The sequence below is a fragment of the Quercus suber genome, unplaced genomic scaffold, assembly GCF_002906115.3.
Source record: "Quercus suber isolate HL8 unplaced genomic scaffold, Cork oak 2.0 scaffold_185, whole genome shotgun sequence".
NCBI classification, from domain to species: Eukaryota; Viridiplantae; Streptophyta; class Magnoliopsida; order Fagales; family Fagaceae; genus Quercus; species Quercus suber.
The window spans coordinates 962,359-976,945 of record NW_027069643.1 but is presented as its reverse complement, the minus strand read 5'-3'; positions in this window follow the sequence as shown (position 1 = coordinate 976,945).

Genomic DNA, 14,587 nt, shown 5'->3' with positions numbered 1-14,587 from the left:
ACTCAAGCTTAAATAAAGAATTAGTGGATCTCACGAGTGTCTCACTGGAAGCTAACCTGCGACAGAGCCATGTGAGGAGCACATGACTGGAAGCTGAAGAGTCGTGCCAGGCTGTCATTTTCGCGAGTGTCTCGCGGGTAAGGCCTTCCCGCGAGATAGTCGCGAAACATTCTGCCTGGAGAATTTTTAAGAGTGACTTTCTTACCCTTCACCTATACTATATATACCCTCATTACCCACAAATGTATTAGAGGCAATTCGGAGAGAAAAACCCTAGATAGATTTTCTACAACACACACACCCATGTTTTGAGAGAGAGCTACTCATCCTTAGTGAGAAATCATTGTTGCTACTTCTCCATCCCTCTCCCATTGTCATACCTTGAGAGGAGATTTGTACCCAAACACAACCCACACATATTCAAAGTATAGAGAGTGTTTTAGGGCTGCTGGGAAGCATTGGAAGAAGCCTGGAATGGCAGATGCAACATGGAGCTTGTTGCAGGATCCAGAGAACTAGACAAGATATGGTTCCAAGAAGCCTTGTTGGAGTAGGAGCTTAGAGGGCTTAGGTACAGAGTGTAGATTAGGCTTGGAGGGTCTCTTGCTCACCCTTGTATCCCAACTGATTGTTTAGTGGATCAATTTTCACTTGGAGGGCGACGGAGAGGTTTTTCGCCGAGTTCTTTAGTTTCCTCTTGCATAACACATCTCTGTGTTATCTGTGTTTGCATCTCTCTTCCCTACTCTTGTTCATTTCATTTTTACTGCTGGGTTGCTTAAAATATGGATTAGAGTAGTTGTTTTCCTTATACGCTTGTGTTTACACTATTCCGCACTTAGTATTAAGTTAGTGTAAAATCAACCAAGCTGTAACTTTAATTTGGGGGTCTAAACAGCTCGTGTGTTTTCGACACATTTTCGAGCTTTCAAAAACTTATCTATATCTTCCTTAGATGTAGATCTCAATGTTTGCTAACATAAAATAGATATGTATCTTCCCTAGATGCAGATCTGAATGTTTTCTAACATAAAAATAGATCTGTATCTTCCTTAGATGCAGATCTCAGTTTTTTCTAACATAAAAATTGATATGTATCTTCCTTAGATGTAGGTTTGAATTTTCTAATACAAAAACCTCTCTGTATCTTCCTTAGATGCTGATCTAAATTTTTTTCTAACATAAAAACTGATCTGTATCTAATACAAAAACATATCTGTATCTACCATAGATGTAGATCTGAATTTTTTCTAAAACAAAAATAGATCTGTATCTTCCTTAGATGCAGATTTAAATGTTTTCTAGCACAAAAATAGATTTCTATCTGCCTTAGATGCAGATCTTAATTTTTTTAAGCATAAAAACTTATTTATATCTTCCTTAAATAAAGATCTGAATTTTTAAACATAGTAGATTTTGAAAAAGAAACAAAAAAAAAAAAAAAAAGTCATGAGTAGTGATGTTTTGTTCGTTTTGTTTGATGCAAGTAGCGTAGGTTTATTTTATGAGTGTAGTTCTCTTCCAAGAAAGATTTTTTCTTTTTTATTCACAAAAAACAGATCTTTTTTTTTTTTAAGGTTTTATACAAATCTAAATTTTTAATTAAAAAACAGATTTGATTTTTCTTCACCAAAACTTTTTTCTTTTTTTTTACCTATACTAAAACGGATCTAAATCTTTTATAAATCAATTTTTTTTTTTATTCACAAAAACAAATCTGAAGTTTTCTTAAAAGAAGAGGACACATTCATAAATAGATTTATGTGACTTAGTTTGGTTAAGTTTGTCATGTATGCAACATATCATCCATATCATGCATAAAAGGTACATTGGTCATAAGAGTCTAGAAGACCAGGCTCTGTCTGGGCAGAATGGATGCCTAACACCTTCCCATTCCCTAAGCTAGCCTCTAAATTTAGTGTCTTTGGATAAGTAGACCTAGGCTTTGTAAGGTTGATTTTAATCAACCATTGTATTGGCTTTATTTCGTGCCAAATTTTCTTGTAATTTAGCAATTAGTAACCTTGTATTTAGGTGGGAATCATGTAAGGGTAGTGAGCAAGAGAGTATGAAGAAATGCTCAATATTGTGCAAGATGCAGAGATTCACGACTGGGATTCATGGGTGACTCGCGATTGGCAAGCCGCCAAATGCAGCACACAAGTGAAGCGTGCGAGAAAATGAACAGTCGCGCTAGCTGGAGCACTACAGGACATAAAGTCCATCCTGGCCATTCTATTATCTCGCGGCTTGAACTCACGACTCAATCAAGTCATGAGGCCAAGTCGCTAGACCACCTTGTTTAGGAAAAACTAACTCTTCGCATTCCTTTCTCACCCAAGTATAAATACCCCTTAAACCCACGAAATGTAGAGAGCTTCTAGAGAGAATTTTGAGAGAGAAACTCTAGAGAAAAACAAGATTGATTCATCCACAATCTTCACATAGAAACTCTTCAAATTCCTATACTCTCATCTTCTCCATTATTACATCCTTGAGAGGTTCTTACCCAAATTCTTTTCTCACCATACCCATATCTATGAGAAGGCTATTTGGTGCTTTGAGAAGCAGTTAAGAAGTGACCAATAGTTATTGGTTGATGCTATGGTCTATAGCGGAATCTGGTAAGTTAAAGAAGAAATAGGTTCGGCGTAACCTCGTTGGAGTAAGAAGCTTGGAGGGCTTAGGTATTGGGTAGATTAGGCTTGGAGGGTCTTTTGCTGTTCATGTATCCCAACTTCATTCTTTAGTGGATTATTTACCCCTTGGAGGGTGGCGAAGAGGTTTTACATCGAGGGTTTCGGTTTCCTCTTCGATAACACATCGTTGTGTTGTCCTTATGTTTGCATCTCTCTTCCCTTAATCTTTGCCTTTTAATTTTTGTTGTGGATGCGATTTTAATTGGTTTAGATTGTTTATCAATTCTATTATTAGCTTATGTTCATGTTCCGCACATTTATTGTTTGATGATAAACTTGAATTGATATTTTGTAATTGGAGGTCTAAACGTTCATAGTGTTTTCAACGCTATTTGAACTTTCAATTGGTATCAGACCGATACACTTATTGTGGTTTAAATACCTAAGTGTGATCCTTGACCCCTTGTGTTTATTTGCCATGAATTGTGCTTTATATGTCTCTTTGTATGATTTGGTTGATGATAAATGTAGCATGTCATGTGTTTAAAAATGCCTCTATGAGTGTGAATCCTCATGATTGTGATGCTATGTTACATGAATCTTTTGGTGTTGTTGATATTCCAAATGACAAACTCTTGAAGAAAAAGGCTAAGAAGTTTCAAAAGAATTTGAGCAAGTTATTTTGTGAAAATGATGATTTGATTGCTAAGCTCAATGAATCCAACAAATTGATTAAAAAATATAAGAAACTTGTTGAAAATTCTCTTGAAAAGCTAAAAGAGTTTGAATGTTTGAATATGGACCTGGATGCTAAACTTGTTTTGTCTAACAAACTTGTTGATGAGCTAACATGTAAAAATGAATCTCATAAGATGCATGCCAAGTGTTTGATTGCTGAACCTATTGCTGAAAAGGATGAAAATATTTGTTGCAATCATAATGTGGTATCCGATTTTGTGTCTATTGTGAGTTTTAACTCAAAGGACAAATCGGTGTACATTCCTCCACATAAAAGAAATCAAAAGGTGGAGAGAAATGTTGTTAAGTCAAAGTCTCTGTTTTGGTCTCAACCTAAGGCTTTGAATGGATCTAAGTTTGTTTCAACTTGTCACTATTGTGGTGTGATTGGTCATATAAGACCTCAATATCATAAGTTGAAGAAAGAACAAAACCATGTTGCTAGATTCCTTCCCAAAAAAGCCTAGTAGACCTAAACACATTGTTTGTCACCATTATGATGCTTTTGGTCATCTAAGACCTCATTGCTCTAAGTTTCATGCTCTTAAAAGAATCAAAAAAAAAGAGAAACTTGAGTTTCTTGGAAGTTGTGCTAAAAAGAGTAAACCGGATTTGAGTGAAAATAGCATGTTGTTAAAAAAAGTGTTTAATGCACTTAACTCCTTGACTATGTGCATCTTCAGTTTCAATTCTTCCAACCCTCGTCTCACTTCTTATGAGACACTCATTCCAAACAATCATTGGATGAGAAAGGGTTCCTATGGTTGAGCTTTTGCTCTTTTGATCCTTGATCTAATTCTTTCAATCTTTGTTGGACCTTTCATGCATTAGATGCTTCATTTTCATACATTTTGTGCATCTTGCATTTATGCATATGCATTGTTTTCGTTTTGATCTTACTTTTATGTTTTAGTTTTGTGTAAGTAAAAAATCTAAAACCACATAAAAAGTGAAAAATTCAAAAAGTTTGGTCGTATATGTTTGAGCACATATCACATGTGAGTTTTGCCTTGTACCGTTGTACTAATAGCTTTGTGCATTTACAAGCTTAGCTTGTTCTTTATGCACTTATATCTTTGTGGGAAAACTCTTGACATCTTTGTGTAATTGTTGTAAATCGATCTTCAAGCTTATTATGAATGATTAGTCAATAGTCATGTTGGTTTAGATACATGCGTAGATTTATGCCTATATATCTTCCCACACTTTTTTTTTTCATTAAAGATCTCAACCAATGTAAAATTCAAAAGAGATAATGAGCTGCAAAAGTCGTCGCACGTACTAGTATTTGATTAGGAAAAAGGGAAAGCGGCTTTTATGAATGTGTATGATGCCCATAAAGCCAAAGGCTTGTTCATCAAATTGAAATATCAAAAATTTCAAACATCGATCTCAAAATGAGATGTATTGATTCAAAATGATCAAATGTTATGATTTGTAAAGAAGCCAAATGAAAAGCTTCAAAGATATGTAATCATCTTCTTGTGAGAGGTCATATATGTTCATTTCTATAATTGAAATAGACCACTTAACTTAGTACTAGTTGTGTATAACTTGATTGAATTGATCATTGAAGCTTCACTCTAGACTATGGACTACTCCACATTTGATATACATACACAACACACATGCCTAATGTTCAATGAATCTCTTACTCATTTGTTCGATCGTACTTGTTTAAATGTGATGTGTGTGTGCTCAACTATATATGGATCAATCCAAAAAGATTTTTGATCATTTTATATGTTTTTAGAAGTGGTTTTTATCACTCTTTGTGTTCATGTTTAGTGCTTACTTTGTTTTTCCTAGTTTAAACATGTTTTGTGTTGAAAAACTGGTGTCAGAATTTTTCGTGACTCATCTCGTGACTCACCAGTTGCGAAACCCCAATCGCGAGTTTCATCCAGAAGCTTTGGTGACTCACTCATGACTCGCTCGCAACTTACACGCGGCTCGCGAAAATTTTCGCAACTGAACTTCACGACTTGCCCAGTCACAAAACACCCAAAAACAAGTTTTTAAATGGCTTTTCATGGGAAACCTATTTTAAACCTCTCACATCCTTTCTTAAACCCCTCTTTCACTGTTTTTACATCAAAACCTAATCAGTTTGAATGATTTTTCATTCCATTAACATATCTAAGGTAATTATGAACTCTTTTCATTAATTTTGATCCTTAGACTATATTTTGGAGAGTTTTGTGCTCTTGGTTGGGATTTTCACCATAGGGGTTAGGAAAACTTTATTTTTGTCAAATTTTTTAATGGGATTGGTTTCTTTTGATGATTTGCTTTGGATGTTGGCCCCTTATGGCAAAAAGATAATGTATTAAAGGTGGATTTCATGATGTTCATGTATTGTTTCACATTGTTGTTCATAGTATGCATGCTAGGTGTTTGATAAAATGCCTCTTAAGCATTTTCTCACTTTTTTGGACTCTGATGAGTATCAAACTTTGAGATATCTCATGTTTCCTCATTAGGAATATGTTTGGTTCATTGGTTGTGACTTTATCACACCTTGCCCCACATGTGCGTTTTCCATGCATTGGTTATGCATTGGACATTACCACCTCTTGCACACACCTTGCTACCCTTGTCATGCATTAGTTTATGCCTTATTTCTTCATCCTAGCATGTCATGTTTACTTTATGCTTTGTAACATTTTTTAAAGATGTGTTTATCTTTCGTTTGAGCTCCATTTTCTCATTCATCTTGCACCCTCATGCATCATCTTTTATCCTTGTTCATACTTCTTTTCCTTCCCTCCTTCCTCTTGATTCATTTGTCTATTCGTGACAAAAAGGGAGAGAGTATCGTCATTTCTATATGACTCATGTGCAAATTCTTAGGGGAAAAAATTCTACCTTGTGAACATTCGTAGGGGGAGAAAGCCATAGGGGAGATGCATATACCAAGGGGGAGAAGACATTCTTTTTTGAGAAAATCTTGATTTACTTTATGCTTGTTTTCTCGTTGTTTATGGTGTTTTAGGTTATGTTTAGTATCTATGCTTTGCTGCTCTCATCGCATCATGCTTGTGTGTTAAACAGCATTCATCCTTATGCTATTGTGCTTCATTGAATGCATGTTTGAATGATCATTTGCTTTACTATGTGATCATTGTAGTCATTTCCATATGACTGTCATGTGTTCGATCAAGTTGCTCATATGTTTCACAACATGTTTATTTGATCGCTTGTTACTTGTTACATTATACTTGTCCTTTTATTACTTGCATTACCTTGAGGGTCTAATGTGTTTTGTGCAAGTGTTTCAGGTTACAAGTATATATGTTGTACATCACAACGTCTCATCATTTTGAAGGGGAGAGCCTTTAAGCACTTTTAGTTTATAGTGTGCATTTTCTTTAGTACATTATAGTTTGTACCTGTTGCTTTTGTAAGCTTTTAAGGTTTTATGTACCTATGCATTGTAGCTTTAGTACTTGCTATTAAATGTCATGCATTTTTCTTTAAGTACATCACTCTTGTGCCCTTTATTGGATTTTATATCCTTAATGCAATTTCCTAGTGTTGTTGCATTGGTTGAGTGTTGGACATGCAAATGATTCTTTGCATTTAAGCTTATTGGCTTGTATGTCCGGATGTTCATTCCATATGTGAAGGAGCTTTGTGATCACCTTTTGTAGTGATTGATCATTTTTTGTCAAGCCTTGGTTTATTACTTGTTTCCATTATGCTTGATCGCATTATGCTTGCTCTATATGCATTACAAGTTTTCTGCATACAATGATCATAGTACATTGTTGTGTTTCAGGAGATACTTGTTCTTATAGTTCAAGAGCTTCATAGATTCTAGAGTTAGGTGTGAGTGAGTTTTGATCAACTGTTCCCAACTCACGCGTTAAGTCTAGAGTTTGTTATAGGGTTTTGTCATGGAATAATCAAAGAGGGAAATTGTAAGGTTGAATTTAATCAACCATTGTATTGGCTTTATTCCGTGCCAAATTTTCTTGTAATTTAGCAATTAGTAACCCTGTATTTAGGTGGGAATCATGTAAGGATAGTGAGTGAGAGAGTGTGAAGAAATGCCCAAGATTATGCAAGATGCAGAGATTCGCAATTGGGATTTGTGGGTGACTCGCAATTGGCAAGCTGCCAAATGCAGCACACGAGTAAAGCGTGCAAAAAGATGAACAATCGCGCTAGCTGGAGCACTATAGGACAAAAATTCCAACCTAGCCATTCTGTTATCTCGCGGCTTGAACTCACGACTCAATCAAGTCGCGAGGCCAAGCCGCCAAATCACCCTGTTTGGGAAAAACTGACTCTTCGCATTCCTTTCTCACCCAAGTATAAATACCCCTTAAACCTATGAAATGTAAAGAGCTTCCAGAGAGAATTTTGAGAGAGAAACCTTAGGGAAAACAAGATTGATTCATCCACAATCTTTACATAGAAACTCTTCAAATTCCTCTACTCTTATCCTCTCCACTGTTACATCCTTGAGAGGTTCTTACCTAAATTCTTTTCTCACCATACCCATATCTGTGAGAAGGCCATTTGGTGCTTTGGGAAGCAGCTAAGAAGGGACCAATGGTTATTGGTTGATGCTATGGGCTATAGCGGAATCCGATAAGTTAAAGAAGAAATAGGTTCGGCGTAACCTCGTTGGAGCAAGAAGCTTAGAGGGCATAGGTACACAGGGTAGATTAGGCTTGGAGGGTTTTTTGCTGTTCATGTATCCCAACTACATTCTTTAGTGGATTATTTACCACTTAGAGGGCGGCGGAGAGGTTTTACGTCGAGGGCTTCGGTTTCCTCTTCGATAACACATCGTTGTGTTTTCCTTGTGTTTGCATCTCTCTTTCCCTTAATCTTTGCCTTTTAATTTCAACTATAGATGTGATTTTAATTGGTTTAGATTATTTATCAATTCTGTTATTAGCTTATGTTCATGTTCCGCACATTTATTATTTGATAATAAGCTTGAATTGGTATTTTGTAATTGGTGGTCTAAACGTTCATAGTGTTTTCAACGCTATTTGAACATTCAGGCTTCATTTTTATTTTTATTTTTTTTTTTTTTGGGTAGATTGTAACTAGGACAAAACGCCATGTATCTTTGGTAGTTTGTAACTAGGACCCAAAGCCATGTAACACTCAACTTATCAAGTTCGTATTTTTTTTTTTATTCAATCAATGAGAATGGAACAATTTGGATGTTCAAATAGCATTGAAAACACTATGAACGTTTAGACCCCCAAACAATAAATTACCAATTCAAGCTTTATATCAAACAATGTATGTACGGAAAATGATAACAAGATTATAACAGAATTGATAAATAATCTAAACCATAAATAATCACAATCACAGCAGTAATTAAATGATAAACATAAAGGGAAGAGAGATGCAAACACAAGGACAACACATAATGTGTTATCGAAGAGGAAACCGAAGCCCTCGGCATAAAACCTCTCCGTCGCCCTCCAAGCGGTCAATAATCCACTAGAAAATGTAGTTGTGATACATGAACAGTAATAGACCCTCCAAGCCTAATCTATCCAGGTACCTAAACCCTCCAAGCTTCTTGCTCGAACGAGGTTGCGCCAAACCTTTTTCTTCTCTGGCTTATTAGATTCCGCTATAAACCATAGTATCAACCAATAATCATTGGTCAACCAATAATTATTGGTCCCTTCCAAACTGCTTCTCTTAGCATCAAAAGAACCTCCTCACAAACGTGGGTATGGTGAGAAAATGACTTGGTCAAGAACCTCTAAAAGATGTATCAATGGAGAGAAGAGAGTAGAGGAATTTTAAGAGTCTCTTAGGTGAAGATTGTGGATAAGGCAATCTTGTTTTTCTCTAGGGTTTCTCTCTCAAAATTCTCTAAGGTTTCTCTCTCGAAATTCTCTCTGGAAGCTCTCTACATTTCGTGGGAATGAGGGTTATTTATACTAAGGTGAGATAGGAATGTGAAACGTCAGGTTTTTCAAAACAGAGCTGGTTGGCGGCTTGGCCTCGCGAATTGGCTAAGTTACAAGTTCAAGCCGCGAGCTAACAGAATGGCCAGGCTAGACTTTTTGTCCTGTAGTGCTCCAGCTGGCATGACTATTCACCTTCTCGCACGCTTCACTCGTGTGCTAAATTTGGAGACTTGCCAATTGCGAGTCACCCGCAAGTCCTAGTCGTGAAGTCCTGCTTTCTTATACTTTCTTGTGCATTTCTTCACACTCTCTCACTCACTACCCTTACATGAATCCTACCTAAATACATGGTTTCTAAGTGCTGAAATTACAAGCAAATTGACTTAGAATAAAGCCAACAAGATGGTTGATTAAATTCAACCTTACAATCTCCCCCTTTGGCTATTCCGTGACGAAACCCTACAACAAACTCTAGACTTAACACGTGAGTTGGGAACAGTTGGAAAACTCACTCACACCTAACTCTAGAATCTGTGAAGCTCTTGAACCATAAGACCAAAACATCTCCTAAAACACAATAACACAATAAGTTCATTGTATGCAGAAAACTTGTAATGTATATGGAGCAAGCACAATTTGATCAAGTAAAATGGAATAAAGTAATAAACTATGACTTAACCAAACAAGCAATCACTGTAAGATAGTGACCAAAATGCTCATTCACACTTGGAATGAACATCCGGACATTCAAGCTGATAAGCACAAAGCAAATCACTTGAATGACCAACACTCAACTAATGCACAGTACATGAAGTATATGGATCTAGGAATAAAATCCTACAAGGGCACAAGAGTGAGAGTACTTAAAGAAAATGCATAACATTTAGCTAGAAGTACTAGGCAACAAAGCATAAAGGCTGCATAAACATGGTACAAACCATAAAAGCCTACAAATATGCATAGAAACAAACCTTAAAAGCTTGCAAAAGCAACATGGGTACAAATACCTAAAAAGCTTAAAAGCTTACAAAAGCAACAGGTACAAACAAAAAGTATTTTAAATAAACTAAAAGTGCTTAAAGTTTCTCCCCTTCAAAATGATGAGAAGCTGTGATGCACTTGGAACACATATACCTATAACCTGAAACACTTACATAAAACACATTAGACCCTCATGGTAAAACAAGTCATAAAAATGACAAGTATAATGTAACAAGTAAATTGTGATAAAGTAATCATGATATGAAACATGTGAACAACTTGATCACACACCAAATACCAAAACAAAATTTTCTTATTAGCTCAATGTCTTCTCCCCCTTGGTATATGCATCTCCCCTATGGAATATCTCTCCCTTTACAAATGTGCACGAGAAATAGAATTTCTCCCCCTAAGAATGTGCACAAAGGTCATATAGAAATGACAAAAACTCTCCTTTTTGTCAGGAATAGACAAAGGATCAAGAAGAAACAAGGGCAAGAGATGAAGGTATGAACAATGATAATGATGCATGAGGGGTGCGAGATGAATGAGAAAATGAAACTCAAACCAAAGACAAAACAAAATGCTACAAAGCATAAGGTAAACATGATATGCTAGTATGAAAAAGCAAGATATATACCAATGCATGACAAGGGTAGTAAAGGTGTGTGCAAGAGGTGGCTATGTGCAATGCATGACCGATGCATGGAAAATACACATGTGGGGTAAGGTGTGTTTAATACACAATCAATGAACCAAACATGTTCTTAATGAGGAAACATGAGAAACCCCAAAGTTTGATACTCATCGGAGTCCAAACAAGCGAGAAAATGCCTAAGAGACATTTTATCAAACACCTAGTATGCACATTATGAACAATAATGTGAAACAATGCATGAACATTATGAAATACACCCTAAATACAAGATCTTTTTGCCACAAGGGCCAAACATCAAGAGAAAATCATCAAAAGAAACCAATCCCATACAAATTTATTGATAAAAATTAAGTTTTCCAAACCTCTATGATGAAAATTCCAACCAAGAGCACAAAACTCTCCAAAACATAATCTAAGGATCAAAAACACTGAAAAGAGTATATAATTACCTTAAAGATGTTAACAAAATAAAAAAACCATTCAAAATGATTGGGTTTTGATGTAAAAATATTGAAAGAGGGGTTTAAAAGAGGATGGGAGAGGTTTGAAACAGGTTTCTCACGAAAAGCCCTTTAAAAAGCTGTTTTTGGGATTTGGGACTGGGCGAGTCGCAAAGATCAGTCGTGAAAATTTTCGTGAGCCGCGAGTGAGTCGCAAGCGAGTCACAAGTGAGCTACGAGCGAGTCGCGAGTGAGTCACCAAAGCTTTTGGATGAAACTCGCAACTGGGGTTTCACGACTGGTGAGTCACGAGATGAGTGGCGAAAAATTTTGACACCAATTTTTCAACACAGAACATGTTTAAACAATGAAAAACAAAGTAAGCACTAAAAATGAACACAAAGAATGATAAAAATCACTTCCAAATACATATAAAATGATCCGAAATATTTTTGGATTGATCCATATAAAGTTAAGCACACACACATTACATTTAAACAAGTATAATCGAACAAATGAATAAGGCATTCATTGAACATTAGGCATGTGTGTTGTGTATGTGTATCCAATATGGAATAGTCCTTAGTCTAGAGTAAAGGTTCATTGATCAATTCAATCAAGTCATACACAACTAGTACTAAGACAAATGGTCTATCTCAATTATAGAAATGAACATATATGACCTCCCACAAGAAAATGATTACATATTTTTGAAGTTTTTCATTTGGCTTCTTTACCATTCATAACATTTGATCATTTTTTATCTTTACATCTCTTTTTGAGATCGATGCCTAAAATTTTTGATATTTCAATTTGATGAACAAGCCTTTGGCTTTTGGGCACCATACATATTCGAAACAAGTTGCTTTCCCTTTTCCTAGTCAAATACAAGTATGTGCAACGGCTTATACAGCTCATTATCTCTTTTCATTTTGAGATTTACATTTGTCGAGCTCTTTAAGTAAAAACAATAAAAAGTGTGGGAAGATATATAGGCATAAGTCTATGCAAGTGTCAAAACCATCAAGACTATTGACCAATCATTTATGACAAGCTTGAAGATCTATTTACAACAATCACACATAGATTTTAAGATTTTTCCCATAAAGATATAAGTGCATAAAGAACAATCTAAGCTCGTAAATGCATAAAACCATTTGCACGAAGGTACAAGGCAAAACTCACGTGTGATATGTGCTCAAACATATATGATCAAACTTTTTAAATTTTTCACTTTTTATGTGGTTTTGGATTTTTACTCACACAAAAGTAAAACATAAAAGTAAGATCAAAACAAAAGCAATGCATACAAATAAATACAAAATGCATAAATGCATGAAGATATGACATTCAATGCATAAAGGGTCTTACAAAGATTGAAAGAATTAGATCAATGACCAAAAGAGGAAAAGCTCAACCATAGGAACCCTTCCTCATTCAAATAGAACGATTGTTTGGAATGAGTGTCTCAAGAGAAGTGAGACGAGAGTTGGAAGAATGAAAACCGGAGATGCACATAGTCAAGAAGTTAAGACTATTAAACATTTTCTTTAACAACATGCTATTTACACTCAAAACCAGTTTACTCTTTAGCACAACTTCCAAGAAGCTCAAATTTCTCTTTTCTTTTAATTCTTTTAAGAGCATGAAACTTAGAGTAATGAGATCTTAGATGACCAAAAGCACCACAATGGTGACAAACAATGTGTTTAGGTCCACTAGGCTTCTTGGGAAGGGATCTAGCAACATGATTTTGTTCTTTCTTCAACTTATAATATTGAGGTCTTATATGACCAATCACACCATAATGGTGGCAAGTTGGAACAAACTTAGATCCATCCAAAGCCTTAGGTTGAGACCTAAACAGAGGCTTTGACTTCATAGCCTCTCTCTCCACCTTTTGATTTCTTTTATGTGGAGGAATGTACACCAATTTGTCCTTTGAGATAAAACGCACCATAGGCACAAAATCGGGTACCACAACAAGATTGCAACATATATTTTCATTCTTTTTAGCAATAGGTTCAGCAATCAAACACTTGAGATGCATCTTAAGAGATTCATTTTCACATTTTAGCTCATCAACAAGTTTGTTAGCCAAAACAAGTTTAGCATCCATGTCTATATTCAAACATTCAACCTCTTTCAGCTTTTCAACAAAATTTTTAGCAAGTTTCTTATATTCTACCACCAATTTGTTGGATTCATTGAGCTTAGCAATCAAATCATCATTTTCACAAAATAACTTACTCAAGTCCTTATTAAACTTCTTAGCCTTTTTCTTCAAGAGTTTGATGTTAGGAATATCAACAACATCCAAATCTTCATGTAAAATAGAATCACAATTATCAAGATTATCACTCATAGAGGCATTTTTACAAACACGTGACATGCTACATTTATCATCAACCAAATCATACAAAGGCATACAATGCATAATCCATGGAAAATAAACACAAAGGGTCAAGGATCACACTTAGGTATTTAGACCACAACAAGTGTACCTGCTCTAATACTAATTGAATGTTCAAATAGCATTGAAAACACTATGAACGTTTAGACCCCCAAACAAAAAATTACCAATTCAAGTTTTATATCAAACAATGTATGTACGGAAAAGGATAACAAGCTTATAACAGAATTGATAAACAATCTAAACCATAAATAATCACAGTCACAGTAGTAATTAAATGGTAAAGATAAAGGGAACAAAGATGCAAACACAAGGATAACACACAATATGTTATCGAAAAGGAAACCGAAGCACTCAGCGTAAAACCTCTCCGCTACTCTCCAAGCGGTCAATAACCCACTAGAAAATGTAGTTGGGATACATGAACAGCAATAGACCCTCCAAGCCTAATCTACCCAGGTACCTAAGCCCTCTAAACTTGTTGCTCCAACGAGGTTGTGCTAAACCTTTTTCTTCTCCAGCTTACTGGATTTCGCTATAAACCATAGCATCAACCAATAATCATTGGTCCCTTCCAAACTACTTCCCTTAGCACCAAAAGAACCTTCTCACAGACATGGGTATGGTGAGAAAAGAACTAGTCAAGAACCTCTTAAGGATGTATCAATGGAGAGGAAGAAAGTAGAGGAATTTGAAGAGTCTCTTAAGTGAAGATTGTGGATGAGGCAATCTTGTTTTTCTCTAGTGTTTCTCTCTCAAAATTCTCTCTGGAAGCTCTCTACATTTCGTGGGAATGAGTGGTATTTATACTAGGGTGAGAT